The sequence below is a fragment of the Tachypleus tridentatus genome, chromosome 12 (assembly GCF_004210375.1).
Source record: "Tachypleus tridentatus isolate NWPU-2018 chromosome 12, ASM421037v1, whole genome shotgun sequence".
In the NCBI taxonomy this organism is placed as follows: domain Eukaryota; kingdom Metazoa; phylum Arthropoda; class Merostomata; order Xiphosura; family Limulidae; genus Tachypleus; species Tachypleus tridentatus.
The window spans coordinates 118,740,585-118,753,703 of record NC_134836.1 but is presented as its reverse complement, the minus strand read 5'-3'; positions in this window follow the sequence as shown (position 1 = coordinate 118,753,703).

The following is a 13,119-nucleotide window of genomic DNA, read 5'->3' as shown; positions in this document are numbered from 1 at the left end:
GTTATAATGTGACAGTTAATTCAACTATTTATTGGTAAGAGAGTAACCCAAGAGTTGGCAGTGGGTGGTGATGACTAGCTGCCTTTCCACTAGTCTTACACTGCTAAATTAGAGACAGCTAGTGCAGATAGCCCTCGTGTAGCTTTATGCAAAATTCAAACCATACAACGAAACAACAAACCAAAGATTACACACAGTAATGGTGAACAGCAAAATATTTTGTGAGGTCAAATATTCTCTGATTTAATTACCTTGTAATTTATCCTATTTCAGAAATCTATAATTTCTTGTACAAAGCTACTTGAGGACTGTGTGAACCAGTCATCTTTTATTTAGAAGTGCTGGAGTATATTTGAAGCAGCTAGTCAAAAACCATCTACTAACAACTCTGCCATACGTTTTAACAACCAGAAGTGGAATTGCCAATAACATTCAGTGATGGAATTCAAATTTGTGAGTCTGAGTACTTTATCCACCATCCCTCTAGGCAATGGGGTAAAAACAAATTGTGATGTATTAGTCTTTTTGAATGTGATAATTTAGGTTACAAATAGTACTTCTCGACTAAATGTTTTTAACTTGCATTGGAATTTAGAAAATTTTAATTTGTAATACATGTGTAGCAAATATTTATACTTGTTTAAATTGTAAAACCAAAATTGTTCAACGAAAGTGTCTATAGATTACACTAAATTATATTACAATAGAGAAAAACTTAGTTCTGGACACATCTTATTGAACCAGAAAAATAGACATGCTTGCTTTTTAGGATTTGTACTGGAAACCTAGTGTTAAACCTAAAAAGAACATACAGTTGCTGTACAGGATTGGTACTGAAAACTGGTATTAAACCTGAAAAGAAGGGTATGGCCAAAGTTAGCATTGTAATTTAGAACATTTAACTTTGGTACATATATACCTTGCTAATTGAACTGTGATGAAATTCTCGCACATTTATCAAATACACAATTTTTATATTAATGTACTTTATTTGACAAAGGTAACTCAAAAGCTTCCTTCCCCCTCTAGTGACCTGAATGGTGAGTCTCAAAATTAGGTTTTGATATCTGTGGTGAACACGCTACAAATTATGTAGTATTGAGTTTAACAAAATAAGGCCTAATACAGTGCATGAGGACATGAATTAAGTAAGTGTTGTAGATATTTTATAGAAATGTGAGCATCTACAGACCGATAAAACCAGCTGTATAACTTAGTGTTTTTAAGGCAGTTTTAACTTGTGACCACGTGGCTACATGGTACACAACAGGTACAGTTTAAAGGATTCAGTAACCATATCAAGAGTAGTGCAGTTAGGATTTACAGTAATTTGTGTACGTGATTAATAATAGTATACAATATAGTAAAAAGGGGCGAGCAGAGATGCAGTTATTATGGTGCATGTAGACCCTAATGATGTGGGGAATGGTAGGTTAGGGGAGGTAATAAGTACAAGGGGTTCATAAAGACATTAGAAGAAACAGGCCATAACTTGATTTAATCAGGTATAGTGCTCAGAATGAACTGTAGGGTAAAGTTAAAAATCGGTCACTAGGGCAAGATAACTAGGCTTGGGTTAGTATGTAAGGATGACCAGATAAGCTGCTTGGACTTGGATCAGTTCATTGGAAGAAAGGAGCTGTTTTTGAATGGATGGTTTACATTTAAACATTGTAGCGGCTGGGTTGGTTGCTAAGGTTAGCTGTAAGGGGAGTTTTAAAATAGGACTAGACAGTGGTGAGGGCCAGGATAAATACAAAAATAATAAGAAATAGGCAGAGGAAAGTTTAATATATAAAATGATTATAGTAGTAGTTATAAAAATAGGCTTAACTGTTACTATTGTAATGTTAGAAATAAAACAGATTACTTTAGAGCACTGGTAGGAATGGAGAATTTTGATATAATGTGAATAACTGACATATGTTTAAATTTTGATATAATGTGAATAACTGACATGTGTTTAAATTTTGATATAATGTGAATAACTGACATGTGTTTAAATTTTGATATAATGTGAATAACTGACATGTGTTTAAATTTTGATATAATGTGAATAACTGACATGTGTTTAAATTTTGATATAATGTGAATAACTGACATGTGTTTAAATTTTGATATAATGTGAATAACTGACATGTGTTTAAATTTTGATATAATGTGAATAACTGACATGTTTAAATTTTGATATAATGTGAATAACTGACGTGTTTAAATTTTGATATAATGTGAATAACTGACATGTTTAAATTTTGATATAATGTGAATAACTGACATGTGTTTAAATTTTGATATAATGTGAATAACTGACATGTGTTTAAATTTTGATATAATGTGAATAACTGACATGTGTTTAAATTTTGATATAATGTGAATAACTGACATGTGTTTAAATTTTGATATAATGTGAATAACTGACATGTGTTTAAATTTTGATATAATGTGAATAACTGACATGTGTTTAAATTTTGATATAATGTGAATAACTGACATGTGTTTAAATTTTGATATAATGTGAATAACTGACATGTGTTTAAATTTTGATATAATGTGAATAACTGACATGTGTTTAAATTTTGATATAATGTGAATAACTGACATGTGTTTAAATTTTGATATAATGTGAATAACTGACATGTGTTTAAATTTTGATATAATGTGAATAACTGACATGTGTTTAAATTTTGATATAATGTGAATAACTGACATGTGTTTAAATTTTGATATAATGTGAATAACTGACATGTGTTTAAATTTTGATATAATGTGAATAACTGACATGTGTTTAAATTTTGATATAATGTGAATAACTGACATGTGTTTAAATTTTGATATAATGTGAATAACTGACATGTGTTTAAATTTTGATATAATGTGAATAACTGACATGTGTTTAAATTTTGATATAATGTGAATAACTGACATGTGTTTAAATTTTGATATAATGTGAATAACTGACATGTGTTTAAATTTTGATATAATGTGAATAACTGACATGTGTTTAAATTTTGATATAATGTGAATAACTGACATGTGTTTAAATTTTGATATAATGTGAATAACTGACATGTGTTTAAATTTTGATATAATGTGAATAACTGACATGTGTTTAAATTTTGATATAATGTGAATAACTGACATGTGTTTAAATTTTGATATAATGTGAATAACTGACATGTGTTTAAATTTTGATATAATGTGAATAACTGACATGTGTTTAAATTTTGATATAATGTGAATAACTGACATGTGTTTAAATTTTGATATAATGTGAATAACTGACATGTGTTTAAATTTTGATATAATGTGAATAACTGACATGTGTTTAAATGTTGATATAATGTGAATAACTGACATGTGTTTAAATGTTGATATAATGTGAATAACTGACATGTGTTTAAATGTTGATATAATGTGAATAACTGACATGTGTTTAAATGTTGATATAATGTGAATAACTGACATGTGTTTAAATTTTGATATAATGTGAATAACTGACATGTGTTTAAATTTTGATGACAGAAGTTTCTTTGAAATACACGGTTACAGGTTATTTAATATGGATAGAATATTAAAGAGTGGTTACATGTGAAAACTGTGAGTCACAATATGGTGAAGTCAAAGATAATAGCAAGGAAATTGAATTAATTTGGGTTTCTACTAGTGGATATAAAGGCTTTCACTGGGAACTTGTTAGATGCTATCAAATGATACCAATAAAATTAGTGAGAAACTTTACAATAATATTAAGATTTCAACTGTTAATGATGTCATAATTGTGGTTAATTTTAAATTCAAGCACATATTGGGAAATTCTACAGTCAAACAAGGAAGGAGGAAGGTTTTGGAAACTGTTCAAGATAGCTTTCTTCACCAATTAGTCAAGGAACTTACTATAAACAATGCTGTTTTAGATTTATTTTTATCTTCAAATATACAGGGTGGCCCGTAAGTCCCTACCCGTCCATAAGTTATTATGCTATATTCAATAATACTAATGATAACTTGAAGGCAGCTGTTACCGCGGCATTTGGAACAATAACTTCTGAAATGTTGAGGAAAATGGCTCACAGGACATGGCGTCGCATAATATGCAGCGAGAATGAGGGACAGCACACAGATACATAAGATATATGGATTGGTAGGGACTTACGGGCCACCCTGTACATATTGTTGATAAGGTGGAAATTGGAGAACATCTGGGTATACGTGATGTTCGATGTTTTGATGTATATGGAAATAAGAAATAATAATGTTACAAATTTCAAAACGTTTAAGAGACGCATCCAGGATTATCTGTTGTAAATTAGGCAGTGGAGTTATTTGGAAACGTATCACATGTGGGAAATGCTTAAATATTCAAGGTAAGCATATTTCTTATTTATAGAAACAAGTAGCTGCAGGTAAAAAAACCCAAAAAAAACAGGCTCGTTCATAAAGATAATATTAAAGAAAAGCATCACAATTTAAATTGACTGGTATTACAAAAGATTAACGTAACCAAGAATGTTGGTTCAACGGAAAGTTAGGACATCAACAAGGTTGTATGAGAAAAGTCTGGATGAAAATGTACAGTTTTACAGTAAGAATTTCATTTAAATATATTAAGGTAAACTTGTTTGTTTTTTTTAAATTTCGCACAAAGCTACTCGAGGGCTATCTGTGCTAGCCGTCCCTAATTTAGCAGTGTAAGACTAGAGGGAAGGCAGCTAGTCATCACCGCCAACTCTTGGGCTACTCTTTTACCAACGAATAGTGGGATTGACCGTCACATTATAACGCCCTTACGGCTGAAATGGCGAGCATGTTTGGTGCGACCGGAATTCGAACCCGCTACCCTCAGATTACGAGAGCCTTAACCCACCTGGCCATGCCGGGCAGTGCTAAAAGGAAGGCTAGTACCTAATTATTATGAGATGATTCGTTTATTACATTCTGCTTTCTCTTCGGTATTTACTAACGAAGATTTATGTACCAGGTCATCCATAAGTAATGCCCGAATATTTAATACAGAAAGTACATCATCATTTCTGTCTTTCTAGAAGGTTTTAATGACTAAAATATGTAGTAGGACGTGTATAAAAATGTTCAGACAAATAAAAGAAACTAACCAAACTCCACTTTTTCATTAATTAACTTGATCATTAATCAAATAAACCCTTATAAAGATGGATGTGTCTGAGAAGCACATTAGGTATATAATGCTTTATAAGTTTAAAAAAGGCAATAGTGCAGCAGAAACTACACGAAACATTCAAGGTGTTTATGGTGCGGATTCTCTCAATGAAAGAAAATGTCAAAAGTGGGTTCAGAAGTTCAGATCAGGTAACAACAGTTTAAGTGATGCGTCACGTTCAGGTCATCCTGTTAAGTTTAATGATGACTTGCTACTGGCTGCACTTGATGAAGATTGTGCTGTAACAGTTGAAGAACTAGCACAGAAGCTTAATTCAACCCATTCAACAGTTCACTGTCATGTGAAACAGATTGGAAAAGTGTCAAAACTTGGAAAATGGGTTTTCATAATTTGACAGAAGCCAACTTTAGATAAAGAGTGGACATTTGTACTTCTCTGCACTCTCGTGAACGTAACTCACCTTTTTTGGACAGGTTAGTGACTGTAGATGAAGAATGAATATATTATAAAAATGTTAAGCGCTGCAGACAATGTTCCAATAAAGGTAAACTGGGTAAAGCACAGCCCAAAATGGAACTCCACCCTAGGAGTGTCTTGTTAATCGTTTGGTGTGATCCACTTTGAGTTGCTGCTACTCAATGTAACAATTACATCAAAATTCTATTGTCAACAATTAGAGCACTTGAATGTTGCACTAAAAGAAAAGAGGCTGCTTTAATCAATCATAAAGGTGTTATGTTACACCAGGATAATGCACAGCCCCATACAGCAAGGATCACATCTGTAAAGATGTGTAAAAACTTCCACATCCTCCTTATTCTCCAGACCTTGTCCCATCTGATTATCACATATTCCAAAGTTTACAAAACTATCTTCATAGAAAAGGACTTGGAACACATGAAGATGTCAAAACTACCCTCTCTACGTTCTTTTCCTCCAAGCCCCAATAATTTTATAGAAGTGTCATTCAGAAGTTTGTGAATCGTTGGAAGTAATTAATAATAATGGAACAAACATTATTGATTAAATAACATTAAAAACGTTTGAAATCCTTTCCTTTTTTCTGAATCTAAAATCGTGCATTAGTTAAGGGATGACCTGATAGTATTCTATGTCTTGAATAGCTGATAGATGTAAACGAGATGATAGCATTAATTCTGAGCTGGTTGAGAAAATATAAGGAAGTTTAAAACATTATAAGGCTCCTGGATAAGATAGTATTTTCCGAGGGTTTTAAAAGGTTAAAAAGTGATATGTGGAGTCACTTACTACTATTTTTTTGTCAGATCCCGAATATTGAGCAGGTACCACAGGGTTGGAAATTAGCAACTTCTCTTTTTAAAGGATGTAATTAAAATTGTCCCAATAATTATTAAATCTATTAGTCTTACGTACGTTGTGGGGAAGGTTTTCTAAAGTCAACTGAAAAATGCTTTGCAAAATAAGTTAATAAATTAGGAGTCGTCTTCAGCTAAGATAGTTTCATTTCCTAATGGGTAATTGGCTTTGGAATGGTTTGTTTTCAGATATTGTAGAGTCAGTAAGTTTAAGAAAAAGCGTTTCACTAGACTTTGGGACATGGCTGCGAAGATTCACTCCTGTTCAGCTGCAAGAGCATTAATGAGGTTGTGCGAGAAGGGGGTGTTTTTCATGGGGTTGAGGTCAATTTTCTGTGCAGGCCAGTCACGTTCCTCCACACCAATCATGGCAAACCATGTCTTTGAAAACCTTGCTTTGTGGACGGGGACATTGCCATGCTGAAACAAATAAGGGGCCTTGGTTTGTGGAGGAGAAATAATGGTCTGGGGCTGTTTTTTATGGTTTGGGATAGGCTCTTTAGTTCCAGTGAAGGGAAATCGCAATGCTACAGTATACAATTCTCTAGAATGTTATTGTGTGCTGTAGCATTAAGATTTCCCTTCACTGGACCTAAAGAGCCTATCCCAAACCATAAAAAACGGCCCAGACCATTATTCCTCCTTCACAAAACTTTACAGTTGCCACTTTGCATTTAGGCAGGCAGCGTTCTCCTGGTATCCATCAACACCCACATTCGTCTGTCAGACTGATATATAGTGAAACGTGATTTATTACTTCAGAAAACGCGTTTCCACTGCTCCAGAGTCCAATGGTGGTGTGCTTTATACCACTCCAACTGACACTTGGCATTGTGCATGATGATCTTAGGCCTATATGAGGCTTGCCGTAGAAATCCATTTCATGAAGCTCCCAACGAACAGTTCTTGTGCTGACGTTGCTTCCAGATGCAGTTTGGAACTCAGTAGTGTGTGTTGCAACTGTGGACAGACAGTTTTTACGTGCTTCAGAACTCGGCGGTCCCTTCCTGTGATCTTGTGTGGGCTACCGTTTCGTGGCTTAACTGTTGTTTCTCCTAGACGTTTCCTATTCGCAATAATAGCACTAAGTCACTGAGAATCACCCATTCTACTGCCAGTGTTTGTCTATGAAGATTGCGTGGCTGTATGCTTAATTTTATGTACTTGTTAGCATATGTTTGTACAATATATTTAAAATAGATTGTACACTTTACAGAACTCTAAATGTGTAATGATGCATGTGATTTATACACAATTTTTGTATTTAATTAAACTACGTTTCTAAAGTGTAATTATTAATGATAAAACATTGTCGTTACCAAGTTATTTTTATCATATAGTCATACAAAACACTAAGTGTATGTTCTTAATATTTGATGGATTAACGTAAAGTTATTACACACTCTGCCCAACATACAGTAATCAGACTATATTAGCTTAGAACAATTTGTTTTAAATGAAAAAAATTGAGTCTACTTAAATATGTGGGATTTTATTACTATTTTAGTTATCTCATGCTTAGAAATAATACTGCTGTATATTAGACGAATATTTAAAATCATTGACGACGCCAGTTTTGATTTATCTAACAGCAAGTTTACGTTTATTTTTTGACACTTTTTAAATAAAAGACAGGACAAAAGTTAGCGTAAACATTTCCATCAGGATTTATTACACTGAGAATCAATATCATAACAGACATACTAACTGTCCAAAATATGTTGGAAAACACCAATCACTATGATAATTATACAAACATCCTTTTTCACCTTTATATCATTTTGTTACAACCAAAAATAACTTACTGATTATTTATATATTTTCCCACTGACACGTGGTCTTGAACTTGTGTCAGGCCCGGCATGGCCAGGTGGGTTAAGGCATTCGACTCTTAATTCAAGGATCGCGGGTTAGAATCCCCGTCGCACCAAACATGCTCGCCCTTTCATCCGTGGGGGCGTTATAATGTAACGGTCAATCCCACTATACTTTGATAAAGAGTAGCCCAAGAGTTGGCGGTGGGTGGTGATGACTAGCTGCCTTTCTTCTAGTCTTACACTGCTAAATTAGGGACGGCTAGCGCAGATAGCCCTTGAGTAGCTTTGCGCGAAATTATAAACAAACAAAGAAACAATTGAACTTGTGTCAAAGATGATAAAGATGTTACTTACACTTATGCTGGGAGTGAAGGATGATGACGTCATTGTCTCAGAACGTCGTCAATGGTTAGAAAGAAGAACCTGCAGCTATCTTAGGGGTCGTCACATATTATCCTTTAAACAGTGACTGATACTCAAAATAGCAAAACTTACCAGTTTCTATGGATTATTCACATTAAATCGTATTCTACAAATAAAGCTTTGTAACTATTTTTCTATGTCATTGAAAGCCTTTAAATAGGAATAAAAATGCAAAACGCTGATCAGTAAAATTTCAGTCAAACTTTGTCACTGCTTTATTCTTAGGTGGTCGTCACGTGGTCACTGTCACAACAATTGAAATGTTTTAAGGTCGCTCTACTGTACATATTTGTTTTCTCACTTGATTACTTACACAGAAAAAAAATCACTATAATACCGAAAGTTAGTTGAAAATCAAGCCCGCAGGACAGATATCCCATTAAGACTAAAAACAATAAATTGCATTACAACTTACACAAACTATTTATTTGATTGTAGCAAATACAATAAAAAAATTGTTTTATGTTATGCGTTAGAAAAGTAAAAATACTAGTTGCAATGAAAACAATTATGTTTGCGGTTTTTGATTCTTAATAAACATAAGACCAAATAAAATTCAAATAATAAATAAGTTTTCACGATTCTCCTGATGAGCAAAAGCATCGTCCATCTCTTCCGTTTTGTTCTCCATCACAATATTTGTAATTTCGCGTTCAATATTCAAAATGGCGACATGAGACGGTCTTTCTTGTCCAATGGTAAAACGTAACTAAGTTTTGATCGAACGTAAAGCAGAAAATCATCTTTCAGTAGAACAGGATATGGCGGGAACAGTGCTGAATGTTTGCGCCACCTGGGAATAAGTCGGTAGAGAGATGCTATTCTCATAAATCCGTTTTAACAAATTATATCCCGAACACAGATGACAAGATTGAATTTGCTTTTTAAAAGCTTGAACAATGGGATGTAAATTTATCGCGGATGGAAGGCCTAACATCTGGTACTCGAGTTCGTAGTTAACCCTAAAAATGCTTACGAAATTTCTCTGTGTTGGTATTTGGGTAATTATGTGGAATACTATGGAGGGTCAGGTGCATTAGACCTCTTCCTCCATCTCGTACTTTGATGACGTTTATAGTTATGGTGTGGTAATTGGTATAACTTTGGGCCAGAGTATGACACCGTACTCAGGTCCGTTTCAGGGCAGTGTCCATGTATAGTCGTGAAAAAGTTTTTTATTTTTTATTATTATTATTTTCTTTTATATTTTTTGTTTTTTTCATTTCTTTCTTTTCATATATATGTAATACTACTACTACTGATAATAATAATAATGATAAAAATAAAACCAGTTTTAAGTGTCTAGTGCATGGCGGCCAGCTTGTTTCATATTTCTTAAATATATATTTATAGGAGAGAGGTACTTAGGACTATGTTCATCATGTACGTAGTATCTGTCGAGATCACTCATTCAGTCATTTTTTATGCTAATCCTTATTAAAATAATTTAATGCATTATACAAGAGTCTTACAGATATTGTATCTATGTTCGCATACTTGTACATGAATGTGGATGAAGTGCCACGTTGTACTTTATAAGCTGAAGTTAAAACTGAATTTTGTATTCTTGGTAGTTTCTGTAATTGTTTGGGTGCTATGTTTATCCAGGCAGGAGATGCGTCGTCAATTATGGGTCTGATGTATGTTTTGTTGATTTTTATTATATTATCAGGTGATGTACCTTGATTTTTATCTGAAAGACTTCTTGCATAATTTACTCTTTTCCAAATTCGTATCAGGATATTGTTAGTATGCTGCATCCACGTTAATTTTGTATCATAAGTTAAACCTAGAAACTTTGCAGAAGTAGCAGTCAGTAAAAGCGATCCATTTATGTATCGTCCTAAAATGCCTGATTATCAATCATTATTTTTAATATAGTTAATCACACGCCACTGGTGTATCACCTTGGTCACTGCATCCAATCAAAGATTACCTTTCTCCACTCAGCAACTGACGTCACCTACCATGCGCTCAATCACACGCAGGTACCACCCTTCGTGCTCCCAACTCACTGTTTGCGTCATACGTGGTTGAAGATCAGTTCTCCTTCTCCTATGGTTCTTTCGCTCGCAACTTCTTTTCCTGGCATGTAGAATATTTATATAATTAGTATTGAACCCATTCTTGTGAGAAGTAACTAATAAAAACATGAGTTAAAACATTCTCAAGGTCAAGAGGTATGCACTGCACTTTCCACCCAGCCAATATTTATCTCTTCCTTCCAAGTACGGCCCGGCATAGCCAGGTGGTTACGGCACTCGACTCGCAATCTGAGGGTCGAGGGTTCGAATCCCCGTTACATCATGCATGCCCACTCTTTCATCCGTGGGGGCGTTATTATGTGAAGGTCAGTCCCACTATTCGTTGGTAAAAAAAAGGGTACAAAGAGTTGGCGGTGGGTGGTGATGACTAGCTGCCTTCCCTCTAGTCTTACACTGCGATATTAGGGACGGCTAACGCAGATAGCTCTCGTGTAGCTTTGCGCGAAATTCGAAACAAACTAATCATTTAAACAAACCAGTCATTCCCAGTTCTACCAAACTTTAATTTCGGGTGTGGATAAGAAGATAAACTACACTTTCTGAGCTCCCTCCCCGCCCATAGTTATCTCTCAATCCCTTAGCGGCTTATTAAATATAGAACTAAATTAGTACCACGCTGTCGATTGTTTTTGTACCTATACAATGGAAGTGTTTGTAAGAACATGATAAAATACAATACTTGCACTGTCACCTTCAAATTTGTATGGAGATTCTATTGCACATGTTCGTAAAATAAAACTGAATCATTTACATAAAGAACAGACTTTTAAAACTGTTAAATATATCTCTACAGTACATTTGATCAACTGATTCTTGTTTTAAATTATTCAACTTGTGTTTAGACGTTTCATAGTAATTGTTATTAAAATTGTAATTATCCGATTTCCATTTTACACGACGTTAATTACCAATAGAATCGCAAAATTTTCTACATTCACTGACCAGCGTGAGGTCTAGAAAAATGAAGTAATAATTATCTAACTTGTTTCTGATTACGTGATAAGTTATTTGAAACAAACAATGTATTACGTGACGTGGGTTCTAGGTTATATAATACTAATATTCTTTGTTATCTTAACGGTCACATGTTTATTGCCGGATGAGTGAAAAGAAAACTCATTATCTGTTATATAAGAGTCATCTTTTTATTTTTGATAGTTATATAATTACGTGATCCTGGTTTCAGACAACATAACCTCACAACTAAATCTTAAAGTTTCTTACAGTGTTGATGGTTGTCGATATCCGCATTTTTGGGTAGATGAATTCGAACTTTAAACCGAAAAGTTTGGTAAATTCTCGAGCGATCTGGGTCAATAATTCACCTCAGGTATAATTCATACAACGCCCAACCAAACTCGTGAGGTTTGCGAATTCATACAGTAACTGTTACACTTTGAAAGAACAATTTTAAACTTTCAGATGTGCCAGTTGTCACATCAAGATATGAAACAATTTTTACCTTTCATATACAATAACTATTAACACTCACAAACGAATGTTCTCCATTACACGTTTACACCAAGAAAAAACTATTGGCTGTTACATCAGTACATACAGAAACATTTTTAAGCTATGCTAAGCCTGAATGATACTAGACTATGTAACGTTATTGAACAATACAAGGCACTAGTTTCAAGTTAAGCCTTTTTAGAAAGTCATTAGAATATTGATGGTTTTAACTTTCAGCAACCTTCTAATCGTTTTAAGTTTTCGGATTGCATTAGTTGTTGTTTTGAAAATATTTGGAAAATACGCGTGAAGTTATTGAGTTAAATTGTAAACGGCTGATAAAAGTATTAAAATAAAATACTAACTATGAACGGAAGTCGTTTTTAAAAGATCCCTTCTTTAAACGTCTGTATCAGTTTAATAATTTTGTAGCGTCATCTGTTGATTGTTGCGTACAAAAGTATGTACACGTATTTATCTTGAACGTTATGAATATCTGCTTATTATCTTTGCAGATTTTCCTTGATATTTCACATTTTAAGAAGCTAGCGGGATGGGGGGGGGGAAGTGGAATGTTTATGTAATTCACCAATTTTTCCTCCAGCATTTCTTAATAGGGAGAGGCGATATAAAATGAAAATTATTAGTGAAATTAGTTTTGGTTCGGCGAGCGGTGTTTCATGGGGTCCGTCTCCCCAGCCAGCCCCGGCTCCGTAAGCAGTTTTTTTGTTTTTTTTTTCACACGAGGATACTTTGTAAGTATTAAACTATTTTTGATCAGAAGGATGAAAATTGTTACCGTTGGTGTTAACCCTCAAAACGAACATTTTAGTTCTGTGGAAACGATTACATCACGTTATATCGTGAATATCAAACGTGCAGGCCCACCCGTACGAGGATAACATTTT